Source organism: Arachis hypogaea, chromosome 19 (assembly GCF_003086295.3).
Source record: "Arachis hypogaea cultivar Tifrunner chromosome 19, arahy.Tifrunner.gnm2.J5K5, whole genome shotgun sequence".
NCBI lineage: Eukaryota > Viridiplantae > Streptophyta > Magnoliopsida > Fabales > Fabaceae > Arachis > Arachis hypogaea.
In genome coordinates this window covers 21,224,983-21,241,700 of record NC_092054.1, presented here as the reverse complement: position 1 = coordinate 21,241,700, position 16,718 = coordinate 21,224,983, and the positions used below count along the sequence as shown (strand labels likewise).

At 32.8% G+C, this 16,718-nt stretch overlaps 2 long non-coding RNA genes across 2 annotated transcripts; one reads left to right on the top strand and one right to left on the bottom strand.

The window, feature by feature from the left end:
- Positions 1-5,662: 5,662 nt before the first annotated feature.
- Positions 5,663-6,603, bottom strand: LOC140181874 (uncharacterized). Its single transcript, XR_011877503.1, has 2 exons — positions 6,351-6,603; positions 5,663-6,141 (listed from the first exon to the last, which is right to left on the bottom strand). It is a non-coding gene; the product is annotated as an uncharacterized lncRNA (long non-coding RNA).
- On the top strand, positions 6,101-7,009 carry LOC140181875 (uncharacterized). Its single transcript, XR_011877504.1, has 2 exons — positions 6,101-6,216; positions 6,598-7,009. It is a non-coding gene; the product is annotated as an uncharacterized lncRNA (long non-coding RNA).
- The last annotated feature ends 9,709 nt before the right edge of the window (positions 7,010-16,718 follow it).

The window sequence follows — 16,718 nt, the reverse complement described above, 5'->3', positions numbered from 1 at the left end:
AAAAATTTACAACTCCCAATCCTTAACTCATAAAATTCTGAAGCTTTAGAGAAATAAACCAAGTTAATCAAATTTTATAACAAAATTGGTTTCGCTCCAAAACTCAGCTCGTAGAAGTCGCAGCAAGATAAACAAGTTGCTACCATGTTTGACCTTTTCTGCTGCAGGACAGATTTAACAATCTAACTTTAAAAATTCGCCATAAATTGTATATTTAACAAAAAGGTCTCAAATTTTCCAGTTTAGTTCCTTATATTCTCAAGTTTAACCGAGACTTGGTTTCATGCAATTCCAACCATTACATAATTAGTTACAGCCTTTCAAAGTTACTATTTTCATTTAAAGGTAATGCAGAAAATCAGATTTCACGGCTTAACTTTGAAAAATCATAACTAATTATTCAGTTAATACGAAACCTTCAAATTTAAATCCTAACAACTACACTTGTTAAAGTTTACTTAGATTTTAATCTCATACCATTTCGATCACTAGCAAATTATTGGGTCGTCTTCAAAGTTACCATTCTATTTTGAAAACCAGATTCTTAATAATAGTTTAGTCTTTTAGGTCCTAATTCTTCAACAATTCTCAATTCAATATCAAATATATCGAATGATTATCTCAACCTCAACTAATTATACATAATCAGTCAAAACCACAATTCTCAACTAGTCTCGAGTCACTTTCACAGCCATAGCAATATACCAAACAACCGTTTCAACAGCCAACCGTCAATAATCCAATCATCTACCACACTTAGTTATAATCAATTCAATCACAACACCAAACACAATCGCAACCACAATCCAACATTCATATAATCAATCAATTACTCACAGCTATTAATCCTATTTGCAGTAATTCAATAAACATTGTAGGCATTCTTAGATTAAACCCATTTAAATTAAAATCCCTACCTCAGTTAGTTGAACCCGTTGAATTTAAACGCGATGATCCCCTCTTTATTAATCTCAGCAGCAGCAGCAACTCTAACCGTTCTTAAGTATCATTAATACTATCACCTATGATAGTTCCATCAGCAAGCAGGAAAGGCATAGCAGCAGTGTTAAACAGAGACATAGGTTTTCCTTACTCATAACAGAAAAAGACTAAGAAATAAAATGGAAGCAGAGTAAGGATTAAAGCTTACAGGTTCAAGAATAGGAGAATCAGAATCAGAACAAGAAGGCTGGTGCTGTTTTGGACTCTGATGGCGGTGCACGACTCACTGGTGACCATGGCAGCAACGGTAAGGACGGTGGCAGCTCCTCAGGCCCGCACAATCTCTCCCTCGTGTCGTTCTCATCTCCGTCCTGCTCGATGACAACGGCAAGCTCCAGGGTGACGGCGGTGACGGCGTGACAGTGCCACGGCTGCGGCGTCTTCCCTTTCTTCACAGACCTCCAGTGACAGTGAAGATGAAGATTTCAAAGGAAGTAATGACGCGGGCTCCGTGAAGGTCACGGTGGCTGGACTGCGCGGCGCTACAGCTTGCGAGGATGATGACGACGATGACAGGGAAGAGGCTTGCAACAGCTTCCTCCGGCGAGTACGAACGACGATGATGTCGACCTCTCTCCCTCTGGGTGCTAGTCTGCCTCGGCTCTGGTCTTCCCTTGCGACGGCGTGGGCAACGGGACGGCGGCTGCGTGGCCATGGCGTCTCCCTCTGCTCCTTCCCTGGATCACAATCTGATTTCCTTTTTTTGCTTGTCTGATTTTCCTTTCTGTTTCTGTGTTAGGTTTAGGAAGAAAAGGGGTGGGACTGCGTGTTTCAGAGGCCGAGGAAAGGGGTAAATTAGGGTTAGGTTTTTTCAATTTGGGAATTAGGGTAAAATTAGGTTTTTTATAAAGAAATAAGGATAAATATAAATAGATATTTTGATAAAATTTAAGGATAGAATAATTTTAAAACCAAATACACTCCATTAAAAATTTTAAAAATGCGGGATGTTACACTATATATATATATATATCAGATTGATTCACCTAAAAATAAAAAAAATAGTAAACTAATAAGAAAATGAGTGTTTAATTTTTTTAAATTAAGATAATAAAATTGATATATTATATAAATTACAAATTTTGTAATAATGAGCTTTTTATTTTTATTTTTTTACAATATTATTTTATCCAACATACCAAGAATTAATTTTTCTACGCATTTAAATAAATGAAGAAAATTAACCACTCAAATAATTTAAATTAATTACAATATGATGAATCTTTCATTTTAATATTCTACAATCATTTTAATAAGTTTTAAATCATTTTTTAATTTAAAATTATTAATAATATTCAACCTAATTTTATATTAATAAAATTAAATTTAAAATTTTAATATTTAAAGTAAATTATATAAAATTATTATTAGTTTTTAATTATTAAATTTTTTAATTTTAAAAAGAAAAAGTATTTAAAATAATAAAAAAATATAAAAATCTTAATTAATTAAAACTCAAATTATTAAAACTGTGACCATAGACCCCTTTAGGTCACCTCCCAAAACCGTTACCATAAACCCTTTTAGGCCATCCTTCCAAAAAATCGTGACCATAGATCCTTTTTCGTCACTGTAATAAACCGTGACCATAGACGCCTTTAGGTCACCCCCAAAATCGTGACTATAGACCCTTTTAGGCCACCCTTCTGAAAAACCGTGACCATAGACCCTTTTTGGTCACTGTAAAAAATCGTGACCATAGACACCTTTAGGTCACCCCCAAAACCATGACCATAGACGCTTTTAGGCCACCCCAAAACCGTGACCATAGGCCCCTTTAAGTCACCCTCTAAAACCGTGACCATAGACGCTTTTAGGCCACCCCCAAAACCGTGACCATAGGCCCCTTTAAGTCACCCCCCAAAACCGTGACCATAGACTCTTTTAGGCCACCCCCAAAACCGTGACCATAGGCCCATTTAGGTCAACCCCCAAAACTGTGACCATAGACCCTTTTAGGTCACTTTTTTTGAAAAACCGTGACCATAGCCCCTTTTTGGTTACTGTAAAAAACCGTGACCATAGACACCTTTAGGCCACCCCCCAAAACCGTGACCATAGACCCCTTTAGGCCACCCCCAAAACCGTGACCATAAACCCCTTTAGGTCACTCCCCAAAACCGTGACCATAGACCCTTTTAGGTCACCCTTTTTTAAAAAACCGTGACCATAGCCCATTTTTGGTCATTGTAAAAAACCGTGACCATAGACCTCTTTAGGTCGCTCCCAAAACTGTGACCATAGACCCTTTTAGGCTACCCCCAAAACCGTGACCATAGACCCCTTTATGCCACCCCCAAAACCGTGACCATAGACCCCTTTAGGTCACCCCTCAAAACCGTAACCATAGACCCTTTTAGACCACCATTTTTTAAAAAATCGTGACCATAGATACTCTATGGTCACCCTTTCCAAAAAAACTGTAACCATAGCTTTTTTTTTATCACCCTAAAAAACCGTGACCATAGAGGGTCTATGATCACGGTTACCGTGACAAAAAAAACCATGACTATAGACCCAAAATGTTGTAATGTCTCTTTATAAAATACTCTGGTAAGCTTGTCATTTATCTTTTAGTTTTTATTGATGATATCTTGATTACAGATAATGATCCCACTGTAATTTTCTATTTAATTTTCCAACCTCATAACATTTTTTTTAAAAGACCTTGGGAAATTATCTTAATTTTCTTGGTATTGAAGCCAATAAATTGTAATTTGATTCTTATCATCTCTCTCAATTTACTGATCTTCTTGACAAAGCTAACATTAAAGGATGTAAACTAGTCCCTACTCAAATGATCACAACTCTAAAACTCACTGCATCTGAGGGTGAACCATTTGATAACTCATCTCTTTATAAATCAATTGTTGGTTTTTTTCAATATGCTACATTCACTAGATCAAACATTGCATTCTCTGTAAATAAGGTTATTAGTTAGTACATGCATAATCCATCTATTATATACTGATAGTGTGTCAAACGAATTCTCAGGTATCTTGTTAGAACAACTCATCATGGTTTGATATTTCATCCTAGCATTAATCTTTGACTCTATGCTTTCTCAGATTCGGATTGGGGCTTTGATCTTGATGATAGACGCAACACTTGTGGCTATTGTGTCTATTTTGGAGACAATCTTGTATCTTGGTCCAGTAAAAAGGAAGGAGTTGTCAGTCGATCCAGTACTGAGGCAGAATATAGAGGCTTAAGAACAGCTAATTCATAACTCATTTGGCTCGAATACTTTTTTGTGATAATATCAGTGCTGTTTTACTTACTTCCGACCATACTCTACATTACAAAAGTAAACATTTTGAATTAAACTTCCACTTTGTCAGAGACAGGGTCAACATCACTAGACTTCACATAGTGCATATATCTGCTTTGGATCAGATTGCAGATTTGTTCATCAAACCTTTGTCCCTGGCTGATTTTGATTGGTTTCGACTCAAACTCAAGGTTATTCCTAGAACAACCATCATTTTGCAAGGGGATGATAACGGAACAGAATAAGAAAACCAAGAAAACAAGCTACTTACTTTAACAGCAACATAACTAGGGGTGGCAAGCGGGAAGCCCGTCCCGCCCCGCCTAGTGAGGCGGTCCCAGAATCCCACCCCACCCCGTCTAATGGCGGGCTGGTGGGCTAAACCCGCCAAATATCTTTTTTTTTTACTTTTAATTATTATAATTTCTAAAGGTATAAACAAATTATAATTTTTATATTCACAAATATTAAAGTCTTTATAATTATAAATATTTAATAAACATAATTATAAACCAAGTTTTCATCCAAAACATAATTATAAATATTGTTCTCAAAGCAAAATAAACATAATCCAAAACATAATTATAAATATTGTCTCTAAAATAAAATAAACATAATCCAAAACACTCAATTTTCATCTTCATTCTCTTGTAAGTTGGGTTGGGGGAAGTTGGATTTTGGCAAAAAATTATAAAAAAATCCCTTGCTAAAAAAATACTAAGCCCTGCGGGGAAGCCCACCCTGCCCCCACCAAAGCCCGCGGTTTAAACGGTGCGGGTTAGGCGAGCTTTTGCTATTTGGCAGTCCCAATTTTTCAGCCCGACCCACCTTTTTTGGCGGGTTACACGGGCCGGCTCGACTGGTTTAGGCACGTTTGCCACCCCTAAACATAACTAACTTATATAAGTTATAACAACTGCTGTCTATAGCAATCATATATCCATTGTAAAGTTAGCACTTAACAAATACAATAAGAATTTACAATTCATTTTTAATTCTCTCTTAATCTCTTTATTCATCAATTCATTCATCTCTATCTTGATCTCTTTAGTATGTAACCTAAGCCATCTCTTGCTAATGATAAAAAAACTTATCTAGATAGAAGTATAATTTGGGTTTATTAGTTGTTCAAGTAAATGACTAACCAAAAAGAACCACCACCAAGAATGATGAAGGAAGTATATCAGAATACAAAAATATTTAGTAATAAAAAATTAGTTAAAATATCAAAATTTGTCTTATTTAGTATATTCATTAATTGTTATTAGAATTAATAAATATTAAATAAAGTAAATTTGAGTTTTTTATTTGTCTCCCAAGCATTATCGAGCTAGATAATAGATACAACAATAATAAACACAAACTATCAAACATTTGGCATGCAACTAATTTAATATACAAGAGAGATCTCTCAAGCAATCTTGCAATAGGCTTTTAATATATGTTGCACGGGTACATGCTTTTTGCCAACCAACGGGTACATGTACGCTTTGGATATATTTAGATACACATATGTATAAGTTTACTAATAATTATCTAGGTTGATCTTCGAAGAAAAAGAGTGTTCTAATTAACTAAGACAATCCATGACCCAAATGAGGCAATATTTACAAGAAACTCAGACAATCAAATAAGTGATCATTTGAGAAGTATAATAAGGATTAGAGAAAAATAACATTTTTCGAGAGGGGGGTGAATGTTCTACATAATATTTATAGTGTATCTATTATGGATTTGGAAAAGGATTTATACCAAATTCTCACCGAACTTGGCAAGATGTATGCTGCTTTAGGTATTTCGTGACCTAATTATGCCACTAATGAAGTGCATTTGGGATGATATAGTGCCTCAAGCCCAGATGGGAATATCTGGAGAAAGTGAGCAAAGAAGTGCCATAATTAAAATCCTCACAACTCAAAGATTTCCACGTAATGTAAAGAGATGTAAGCAATAAAACTCTCCCAAGGCTTCCACATCAAGCAAGCAACACAGATAAAAATCTATTAGATTCTTCCATTTTCTTCCTTTATTCTCTCTTTATTGTTTTTTTTTTCTAGCCCACAGGATGAGATGTTACCTTAATGACCCACGACTACCACTGAATCTTGTGTCTTTGTCTCCAATTTTTCTTCATGTTTGCTTTGAGGGTGTGCGAATGCATTGCCTTCATTGCTCTGAGTTGGTTGCATGTTGTTGATGGTCAAAAGATCCTTTTTTTAGTGATGGGAGAGTCGTTAGACTGCTCTTGGAGTTGTTCTCCTAAACGGTGGAATTTTTGTTTCCTTGTATGTTATGATTTTTATTGTGGTTCTTTCCATTTATAGGTGTATCAAAAGAAATGAGAATGTTGAAGAAGACTTGTCAAAATATTAAGGAGGATCGCATCCTTTTCTTCTCTCCACTTGGATGTCTTTAGTATTCCTACCATAATGAAGGCCGACCAGATTTCTGAGCATTAGCGAGTGTTGACTATGACAAAAGAAAGAATCAAGATGAGGAGTTTTTTTTATAGGCCGATGGCTCCTTCAGCTATGCATAGCTTACTGGGCACCTTCCAAAGGCCCTCACTTCCTTTGAATGTATCAAGCGTTTTTTTCGATTAGGTGTTTGACTTTGCTTTACTGACTTGTAGCAATGTGTCATCCCAAAAGTATAAAAGTATTGTGATGCATGAGCATCTTTAGTAGATTCCTTTATTAATTCGTTGAATAAAGTTAGTCGTTTTCTTATTCTTAATTGAGATTTTATTGCTTTAATCAATGTTTCTTGAAGTTGCTTTGAGCTTTGGTATATATATAAAATTATTGAAAATAAATAAGAACAATGATGGAAAAAAGCACGCAAGAGAACAAGGAAGGAGAGAGGCAAACAGAGAAGCTTTTGGACAACACAGGGAGCCATGAGTTCAACATCAATCACAAAACCAACTTCCAGTAACTTATTTATACTGTCAAACCTGATCTCTTTGTACTAAAGTGATGATAACATGAGATATAGAGATCTAAATGAGACAGTTTCAGTGGGGTTAGACTTGCCACGTTAAACTTGCCAGCACTGACCTCTTCACACTCCATCGAGCATAACTTGAGTTATTGAGGTTCAAATGAAGCGGTTCTAACGACGTTAGAAAGATAAAATCCAAAGCTTCAAAAAAAATTATATATGTTTATGGTGGAGCTGCGTCAAATGCCACCTTTTCCTGAGTTGAATGCAGCCTCAACAAGAGAAACCCAGCCCTCACTTAAGCCACCTTACATTGACGTGCCTGCAACCACGTTCAACGTGCCAACTCTAGTGGCCAATCTCCAAACTCACGTCCAACATGCATGCAGCCACTTTCAATGTGCCATCCAAGGATACCTCCAGGGGCTGCTCCTCTTCTATGCGTTCAATGTGAGAAACCATACGTCTAACGCATCTATCCCTTATTTTTTGTTTATTGTAAGTTAGAACTTATGGAGTTTAATTATATTTTAGTGTTTAAAACGACCTCTTTGAATGCTACTTTGAGTTGTTTTGGTGTTTTAATTATTTCAGGTGAAGTTCGGATAAGTTTCGCAGAGTTTGTGTGCAAGAAAAGAGAAGAATTCAAAGCTGCCAAGTTGGCGCTAAATGCGGACTTGGGTGTTTAGCGCCAGAAGTTCAGAAAAGCGTGGAGGCCCCTGTCCATTGGGGCGCTAAACGCCAGCCAGGGACTCAGAATTGAAAGGGAGCTTCCTGCCCATAAAGGCGCTAAACGCTGCAACTGGCATTTAGCGCCAACAATCCGGATCTCAATTTACCAAAGGAGCATCTTTAATTGGATTTAGCTCTTAATTACTTTATTTTATTTTATTTTAGTTATTTTTAATTACAAACAAAATCTCTTAAGTTTAGAATTTATTATTTTATTCTAATTTCAAATAAAATTAGGTTAGATATAAAAGAAAAAAGATTCACCCTTCAGGGGGGATCTTCTCACTTTCGCACTTTCACACTTTCTGAACCCTAGTTTTCTCTCTAAAGCATAAGCCACTAAACCTCTTTGGTTAAGGTTAGGAGCTCTGTTTATTTCTATGGATTAAGACTATTATTGTTCTATTTTAATTAATGTATTGATTCAATTTCAAGGATTACTTTCGCTCTTCATTTTATGAATATGGGTAGATCGGAAGAATATCCCTTATTCTATATGCGTTCTTGTGATTCTTGGAAGAGTTATCTCACTTGAACAACATCTTGAAAGTAAATTCCTCATAAATTGATAATTGCTTGGATTTAACGGGATATGTGACATATAATCCTTTTATATCTGGGTAATTAGAGTTTTTGCAGCTATAAACTAGAATTTGAACTTAACCTTCTAATCGAAATTAAGTGACCAAGACATTGGCGGTTAACTAAGTTAGAGGAGACTAAATCACTATGACATTAGGGTTTAGTCACTGACAGTTTGCCATGAAATGAATCTTGCATGTTTAAATTAGTTGGTAAGAAAACTTAATCCGAAACAATAAATATCTCTGATACCTTAACTACTTTCTTTCATATATTCTATATCAAATCCACTGTTTTCTTTCTTATTCTTTGAAGTACTGTTTAATGCTTTTTGAACCCCAAAACATCACTTTCTGCTTGTCTGATTAAGGAATCATTCGACCATTGTTATTCAATCTATCAATCCTCATGGGATCAACCTTCACTCACCTTAGGTATTACTTGGTACGACCTAGTGCACTTGCCGGTTAGTTTGTGGATCTAGGAATTTCGCACCACTATAGTCACGCCCAACGTGCCAATCCCAAGAGCTGGCCAAGCCATCCCACGTTCAACGCATGGGTTCACATGTTCAACGCACTAGTCCGACGTTCAACTTGCCATCTTGTGCGTTCAATGTGCCTTCAAGTGTAACATCCAGTAGCTTGCCACCAATCCTTGCGTTCTACTTGCTACCTTGTGTGTTCAACGCAGCCTTTGGGCCACCCTCCAGGGCATCTTAATTCTTTCACTAATCTCTCCAACTTCAAGTGCTTATTTTGTTGGCCCAAAATTAGGTTGAGAGCCCGTAACTTCAAAGCAACACACCATGATCTGAGTTTCAATCACAAGGAGGATCACTAGTTAAATAGGTGTTATTAGAAGAGATTTGATTTGATTAGATCTTATTCTATTTTGATTTAGTTTTTGAATTCTAAGTCACTGTTTAGGTTTTAAAATAAGTACGAGAGGACATTAGAGATCATCACATAGAACACACAACACACCACACTTTACAATTTTGTTTTCATTCTACCATGAGCAACTAATCTCCTTTGTTAAGTTTAGGAGCTCTATCAATCTTTTTATGGGTTATTAATCTAAGTGTTTTACTTCATTTAAGATTTATGTTTTGATCTATTTCATGATTGAGTTTCGGTCTTCATCCCTAAAGATTTAGAATTGAAAAATATTCCAACTTCGTCTTGGATTCTAAACATTATTTTGGAAAAATTAATATTATAATTAGCTTGAAAACTCTTTCTCACGACTTTTTGATTTAACTAGAAATTGTATTTCAAAGAGTGTGTGACACTTAATTAATTTTCAATTGCTCTAATTTGAATAAGTGACATAAAATTCATATTAGAAAACTTTTGGAAATGGTGCTTTCTTATAAGTTGTTTAAGACTAGCTTGGATAAGTGACATATAATTCAACCTGAGAACTATTCTTAAATCTTATTTAAAACTAAATCAGATTTCTGCTTAACCTCTTTTCTTAATTGGTTGACCAAGAAATTGACGATTGGTTAATTAAGGAAAAATTGGGTTGTCAAGAAATTGAAATTCAATTACATATGATTTTGTCATGATTGATCATTGCATACCTTAAATAAATGAACACAAAAATTATTTTCCTAGAGAGTAAACATCTCTAAAATCTTAGCATTCTCACCATTATTATTTTCACTCATTGTTTGCTATTTCTTTGCCTATGTTTGCACGTTTAAATTTTTCACTCTTCTGCTTTTGATTTGTCTAATTAGAATAATCAATTAATCATTATTATTTAGTCCGTTAATCCTTATGGAAACGACAATCCACTCACCGTGGTATTACTTGATATAATTTGGTGCATTTGTCGAGTTGTGATTTTGAAAAATTCTGCATCGCATTGTGCAGTCATTCACTATAATAAAATATTTTACATAATTGATGTTATGATGACTAGAGTTTAAATTAATTAGAATTTTCATATAATTTTTTTATTATAATGAAATATTTTGAGAAAAGATAAAATTATTATTATTATCATTATGATAATTATATTGATATTTTATTTTTACCCGCTTTAATTAAAATAAAGATTTGTTTAATATACTATTATCGAGTTCAAAATCTGCCGGTATGAATAAATATCGGTATTTTTCAATGAACTTAGCATTGCTAATACTTTATCGTATATCTTTTATCATTATGTTATATACTAATGCCATTTATACAGTAACTCATATATATATATATATATATATATATATATATATATATATATATATATATATATATATATATATATATATATATATATATTATTTGTGTTTTATTTAATATATCCAACTTTCATAATTATCCATTTAAGATATTTATAACTTGAATCGCTAATTCAGCAGCTTATATGCTTGACACCCAACCCCTTACGTGTCACAAAACCATTTGTCACTTAATCATCATCTAATCTCATCATTCTCTCTTTATCACTGAAGAGAAAGAAAAGAAAGAACCAAGAGAAAACGAAAACGTAAAACCATCGCCAACCTCCTTTTGAGTTCGATTTCTTGAGTTTCGTAACTTCGACAAAAAATCTAATCCAATTAAAGTGTTCATATTTTCTTCCTCTTCACGTTGACGTCATTTTTGTTCGGGAAAAATCAATGGTGGTGCCGCTAATCTTCCATGCATGGTTTGACCAAGTGGAAGCCCAGGAGGTGGAGTAGACGATTTTGACATTTTCTTCTTCAATTTCTCATTTAAAAAGCTTCCTTAATGTTTCGGTTTTGTGACTGTCATAAAAGGTAGGGTTTAGTAATTTTGTAATAATTAAATGTGTTATTGATGTGTGATTGTTGGTTGGATGTTTATGACTTGAAATTGAATGATTTTGTGTTTGAATTTTGATGAAATATTATTGATTTAATGCTTTAAGTTTTGGTTTTGACGAGGCTGCCAAATCTGATTTGTTGTGGCCTGATTTGAGGGCTGTTGTTAAACTTGAATATTGAGAAAAATTGATGAGATTTGGTAGTTGAAAGATTAAATTTAAAAATTGTAAAAAATCAGTAAGCGAAAAGCTCGAAAACGGATTTAAAATCAAGTATATATTTTGAAAGATCACCAGAGAATATTTTAGTTTTGAAAAGAGTGTTTGTCACCAATAAAAATATTATTTTTGAATAGAAAAATGTAATTTGATAAAAGATCAAGGTTAAAAATAGTAATTATAGAAGTTTTTGGAGTATTTTGAGTAAAAAGTAAAAGTTATGTGGTGAATCGGATATTTTATAAAGGTTTAGGGTTATTTTTATAAATATGAAGTTAAATTAGTAATTTTATAAAATATTGGGTTAAAAAATAAAATATTTAAAAAGCTTGAGAATTAAAACAAAATTTTCTGAAAATTAAGAATAAAGCTCTATAAACTAATTTTTTATATCAAAATAAAAATATTAATACTCTTTTATTATTATTATTATTATTATTATTATTATTATTATTATTATTATTATTATTATTATTATTATTTGTTTTATTAAAGATATTATTTTATAAGGATAGAGAGGTAAAATAGTTATAGTCCCTAAAAATTTTAGAAAGACAAAATTAAGTTAAGAATATTATGATTCTCCTTTTATAAGACATTTAGGGAAAGGTGAGAGAAGAATGTGCAAATAATTTGAGATATTGAAAGTAAAAAAGTAAAAGAATGAAGAAAGAAAAACAAATGATTAAAGGGATCTCTGCCACAGGAGAGTACAGAGTAAAGACTAAAAGAATCTAACGAACCTCTACCACAGGAAAGCAGATCATAGCAAAAAAAATAATGTATTAACTAAAAAGATATCTGACATGTGAGAGCAGATCTCTGCCATAGGAGAGTAGAGACCAAAGATAAAAAGACTCTAAAAGACTATCTGTCACATGAGAGCAGATGAAATATGATTGTTGTTTTGACTTTAGTGCCAAATGTATAGTAGGGACGCCCACACATTGTGAACTGTTTTCCAGATGTAAGCATATTATAATACATTTAAAAGTCACATTATATGCTGTTTGGTCGTAAGACTTATATGCACAGTGTATGCATCTGGAAAGCCATATTTGCGACTTGTGTCCGGGTAATGTCGGGAGCGGATAGGTAACCAACACATGAGCTCATGATCTACGTATGTAGGACTAGACATGCATCATACTTGTTTGCGCATATTTCTCTATAATGTGTTTTTTGTGTATATGTATGGGTGTTTTATATGTACTTTATAATTGTTTGACTTCTGTGTTCTTTATTTGTTAAGTTGAATGTATTCTATTGATTGTTGTTGCTATTGATTGTTGTTGTTGGCTGAGTATATAATAAAATAAAGTTAACTAACTACCCCGATTCTACTAAAGACTCCCTAGTTCTAATCCGTTCTTTCCAATTCTTTTAACTATAGGTGTGAAGGCTTATTGTCAAGTTGTGAAAGCATAAAAAGAGTTTGTTCAAGAGTTGAGTTGTTGTTAGGATTTATTTTTTCTTCATCTTGTTAATTAAAGATTTATTCAGAGAGATAAATTTTGTAATTAATTTTGTATATATTATTATAATGTATTATTAATATTAAATATGTGAATGTGTTATTTATTTTTGACGGAAAAATTTTAACTTTTTAGTAAAACTGTCGATAGAATAACGCATAAAAATTTAATATTAAATAAATAATAAAAAAATTAAGTTAATAATATCTTATTTTTAGTATAATCATAACATACTAAAAATTGGATGGTTAGTTACAAGTGTCTTCATTGACTTTTCCAAAACTTTCACCTAGTATATAGTAAAAAAAATTTATTTGTCTCTAAAGCGTAAATGAATTTAACCCCACTTACTATTATTCTCTTAGTCACAGCTTCCATACATAAATAAAATGAAAAGAAAAGAGATTAAAAGATCCACCATATTATAAAATATTATATAATTATTTAATAAAAAACAATTAAATAAATAATAATAATAAAAGTAACAATAGTAATCTAATCCATCCTGATAGTTTGAATTCTCCAAAAGTGATGTTCAACTTTTTTTTTCTCTCAGCCCTCTAACTCTCTTTTCCTTGTTTAGCAACCGCGCAAATAATCAAGTGTCACCTATTTTTTTTCCCTGCACGCTGCTTGGCTGTGCCAACCGCGTGAGTGCGTATATGAACTATGATTTAACTACTACTTTTACCAGTGGCTTCTTATTTTATTTTATATATTGATTTTGAAATTGTATTTAATTAATGAATTTGATTTTGATTTTGTAATGTTAAATTGTTAATAAGCTATTGTTGGTAGTTCAGTATTTGGTCTTTGTAATGTTATAACATCTCTGGAATCTAAAATTCAATTCTCTTATTCTCTATAACTCAATTCTTCAATTTGATGTAATTAAAGGTTAATTTTTATTTTGCTATACTTTTTAATTTATTCAATTATTCTATATTTTATTTTGTAATTATATTATTATGTATTTTTTATCTATTATTATTTTAATATTTTAATTTATTAATTAAATAATTTAAAAATTAATTATATTTTACAATAATAAATATAATTATAAAAATAATTATTATATTATATATATTTTGTCCCGTTAACAAAATTTTTTTTATTAGTCACTAATTACTATCAACACCATCGCCAAAACAAAATTGACACCCCTTTTATCACATTGACCGCCGCTACCATTAATTGTCAGCAACTCCTCTCACAAATAATACTACTACCTATCATTAACAACCACTAAACACAAATAAAAAAGAGTGTACAATAGACTATATGAGTTAAAAAATGAACATTACTCATACTATTCAAAATAATCATTCGAGTACTAGGAATAATAAATATTTCATTCTAAAAGCTTAAACTGATATTGGGGTTCACCAAAGATCGAACTCTTGACCTTTTGGATCTAAAGCTCTAATACCATGTCATGATACCACTCATCCCAAAAGTTTCAACTGATGAAAAAAGATAACACTAATTAAGGGTGTTCAAATCCAAACCGATCCAAATTAAACCGCTCATCCAATCCAATTCAAATCGAAAACCGATTAAAACCGCACTAATTCGGATTTGATTGGATTCTATGTTTTACAAACTGCTGGATCGGATCGGATTTCGGATCTACTTTTCATAACCGATCCAATCCAATCCAAACCGCACAATGTACTATAATATTATTATTTTATTATTATATTTACAATTATACTTATAACATGTTCAATTTGTTATACATTTTTATATTATTCAGTATTATTATTATTTAATAAATATTTTATGTTCAAAATATTATTTATTTATTTATTTATTTTAACTAACCTATAATTTTATTTCTATTGTTATATTATCGTTAGCTTTTAAAAATATTGTTGAGACTTGTTATGTTATTGTTAATTATTTAAAATTTGATGTTAAGACTTGTTATATATATTTAATTTTTTTAATTTACAAAACCGCAAATCCAATCCCATCCAAACCGCTTGAAATTGGATCGGATCGGATCAGATCGAATTTTTTTTTTTAAAGTCATCCAATCCAAACCGCGCCGCAAGCAAAATTAGTGTTCAGATCGGATGAGTTTTTGACTCAAAACCGATCCAAACCGCACCACGAACACCCCTAACACTAATGGTTATATTTCTAATACTGAATCGGACATCCCTAAACCTCAATTGTACACATTGTACAAATATTCCATTGGCTCCTTATATTTTCTCAATAAAAAAATATATATCCAAAAACTGAAAAGGACACCAATCCAAATCTACTATTGTTGTTACATGGGGTTGTAAATCTGGCTATAGTAGGCCTGCTAGAGTCACAAATCTATTCTATTCTTTGTTCCTCTATATCGTGCTACAAGGATAGGGTTTGGGGTTGTTATAAAAGGATTGGTGGTTGAGATGTAAAAGACAGAAACTAGCCGCGTTAATGGTGTGGGCACACTAATAATTGGTGATGGAAATGGAATATGGTGAGGAAAGAGAATGGACTTGGTTAAAGGGGAGAGACTGACAGACCTACCAATAGTTTGTGATGTTTTGGTTGGAAGGAAGACTATCGACAATGGAGTTACATAATATGAAGGAAGAATGTGATGGTGGGTAGTGGTGGCGATGGCAATGATGATGTATAATGGATATGAAGAGAGGGTTTAGAGATGATGACCACGACCATGATAAGAATTTTACTTAAAGGACGAATTATATAAAAAAAATAATAAATTATTAAATGTGAAAAAATTAACGATAAATTTAAATTAAAATTTACTTTGAAAATTTAATATAAATTAAACGTTATACATAATTTTAAAGATTTTAACAAACATGAAAGAAAAGAAAATTTTACTCATTATATAATAACAATCAACTTGTCATGTTGCGTGGTTTTCATTTTATTATTCATTTGATTTTTTTGTTCTTATTTTCTCATCTCATCCTGACAGAATAATTGAGGGAAAAGAATAATTCCATATTGTAGCAATAAGTGAATAACATACACAAATAGCTTGCGTCGGCGCTGTTAGTTGAGCATCTGGCTGGTGAAGTTTATTTCAGTTTCCAGATGATTGTAGTGGTAGCCATATTGAGGGAGAGAGGTGTGGCACGTGATGTTCGACGGGCTTCCATGCCAGCATGTGGCCACGTCAGCATTTCTTGCAGGGACCACACTACCTTTCGGGGACTAAAGCAATGAGCCAATAAACCACATTTCAGTCATTTGTCCACAAACTTTGAAGACATGCTGCACCCCCTATCTTTGGTCCCACAGGAACAACAAGGTCATATATCAAACCCATTTGATTAGATCACATGAGACTCTTCAATCAGTTGTTAAAAAATATCACTAGATTTTTCCTTCTACAGAGTTATAAGCCTAAGGCCAAGACAAGTTTGTGTTTTTTCCCTCAAGGCTAGATTGCAATGTGGTAAATAAATTATAATTAAACCTCTTCTGTCAAGGATACTCTCTAAACTATAACTCGTCGGTGTTGTGTGGTGAACGCTTCCAAGCTTTCTAGATAGCAGAGATGTGAGATTTTCGAAACTCGAACCTGGTTGTAAAACCTGCAAAAAAGACTCCGATGATCAAGTTAATAATATATCTTTTAAAGTAGAAATAGAACTAAAAATGTTAGGATTGTGATTTATTTTCTGAATCTGTCCCTTTAAATCGTATTAGCACTACTA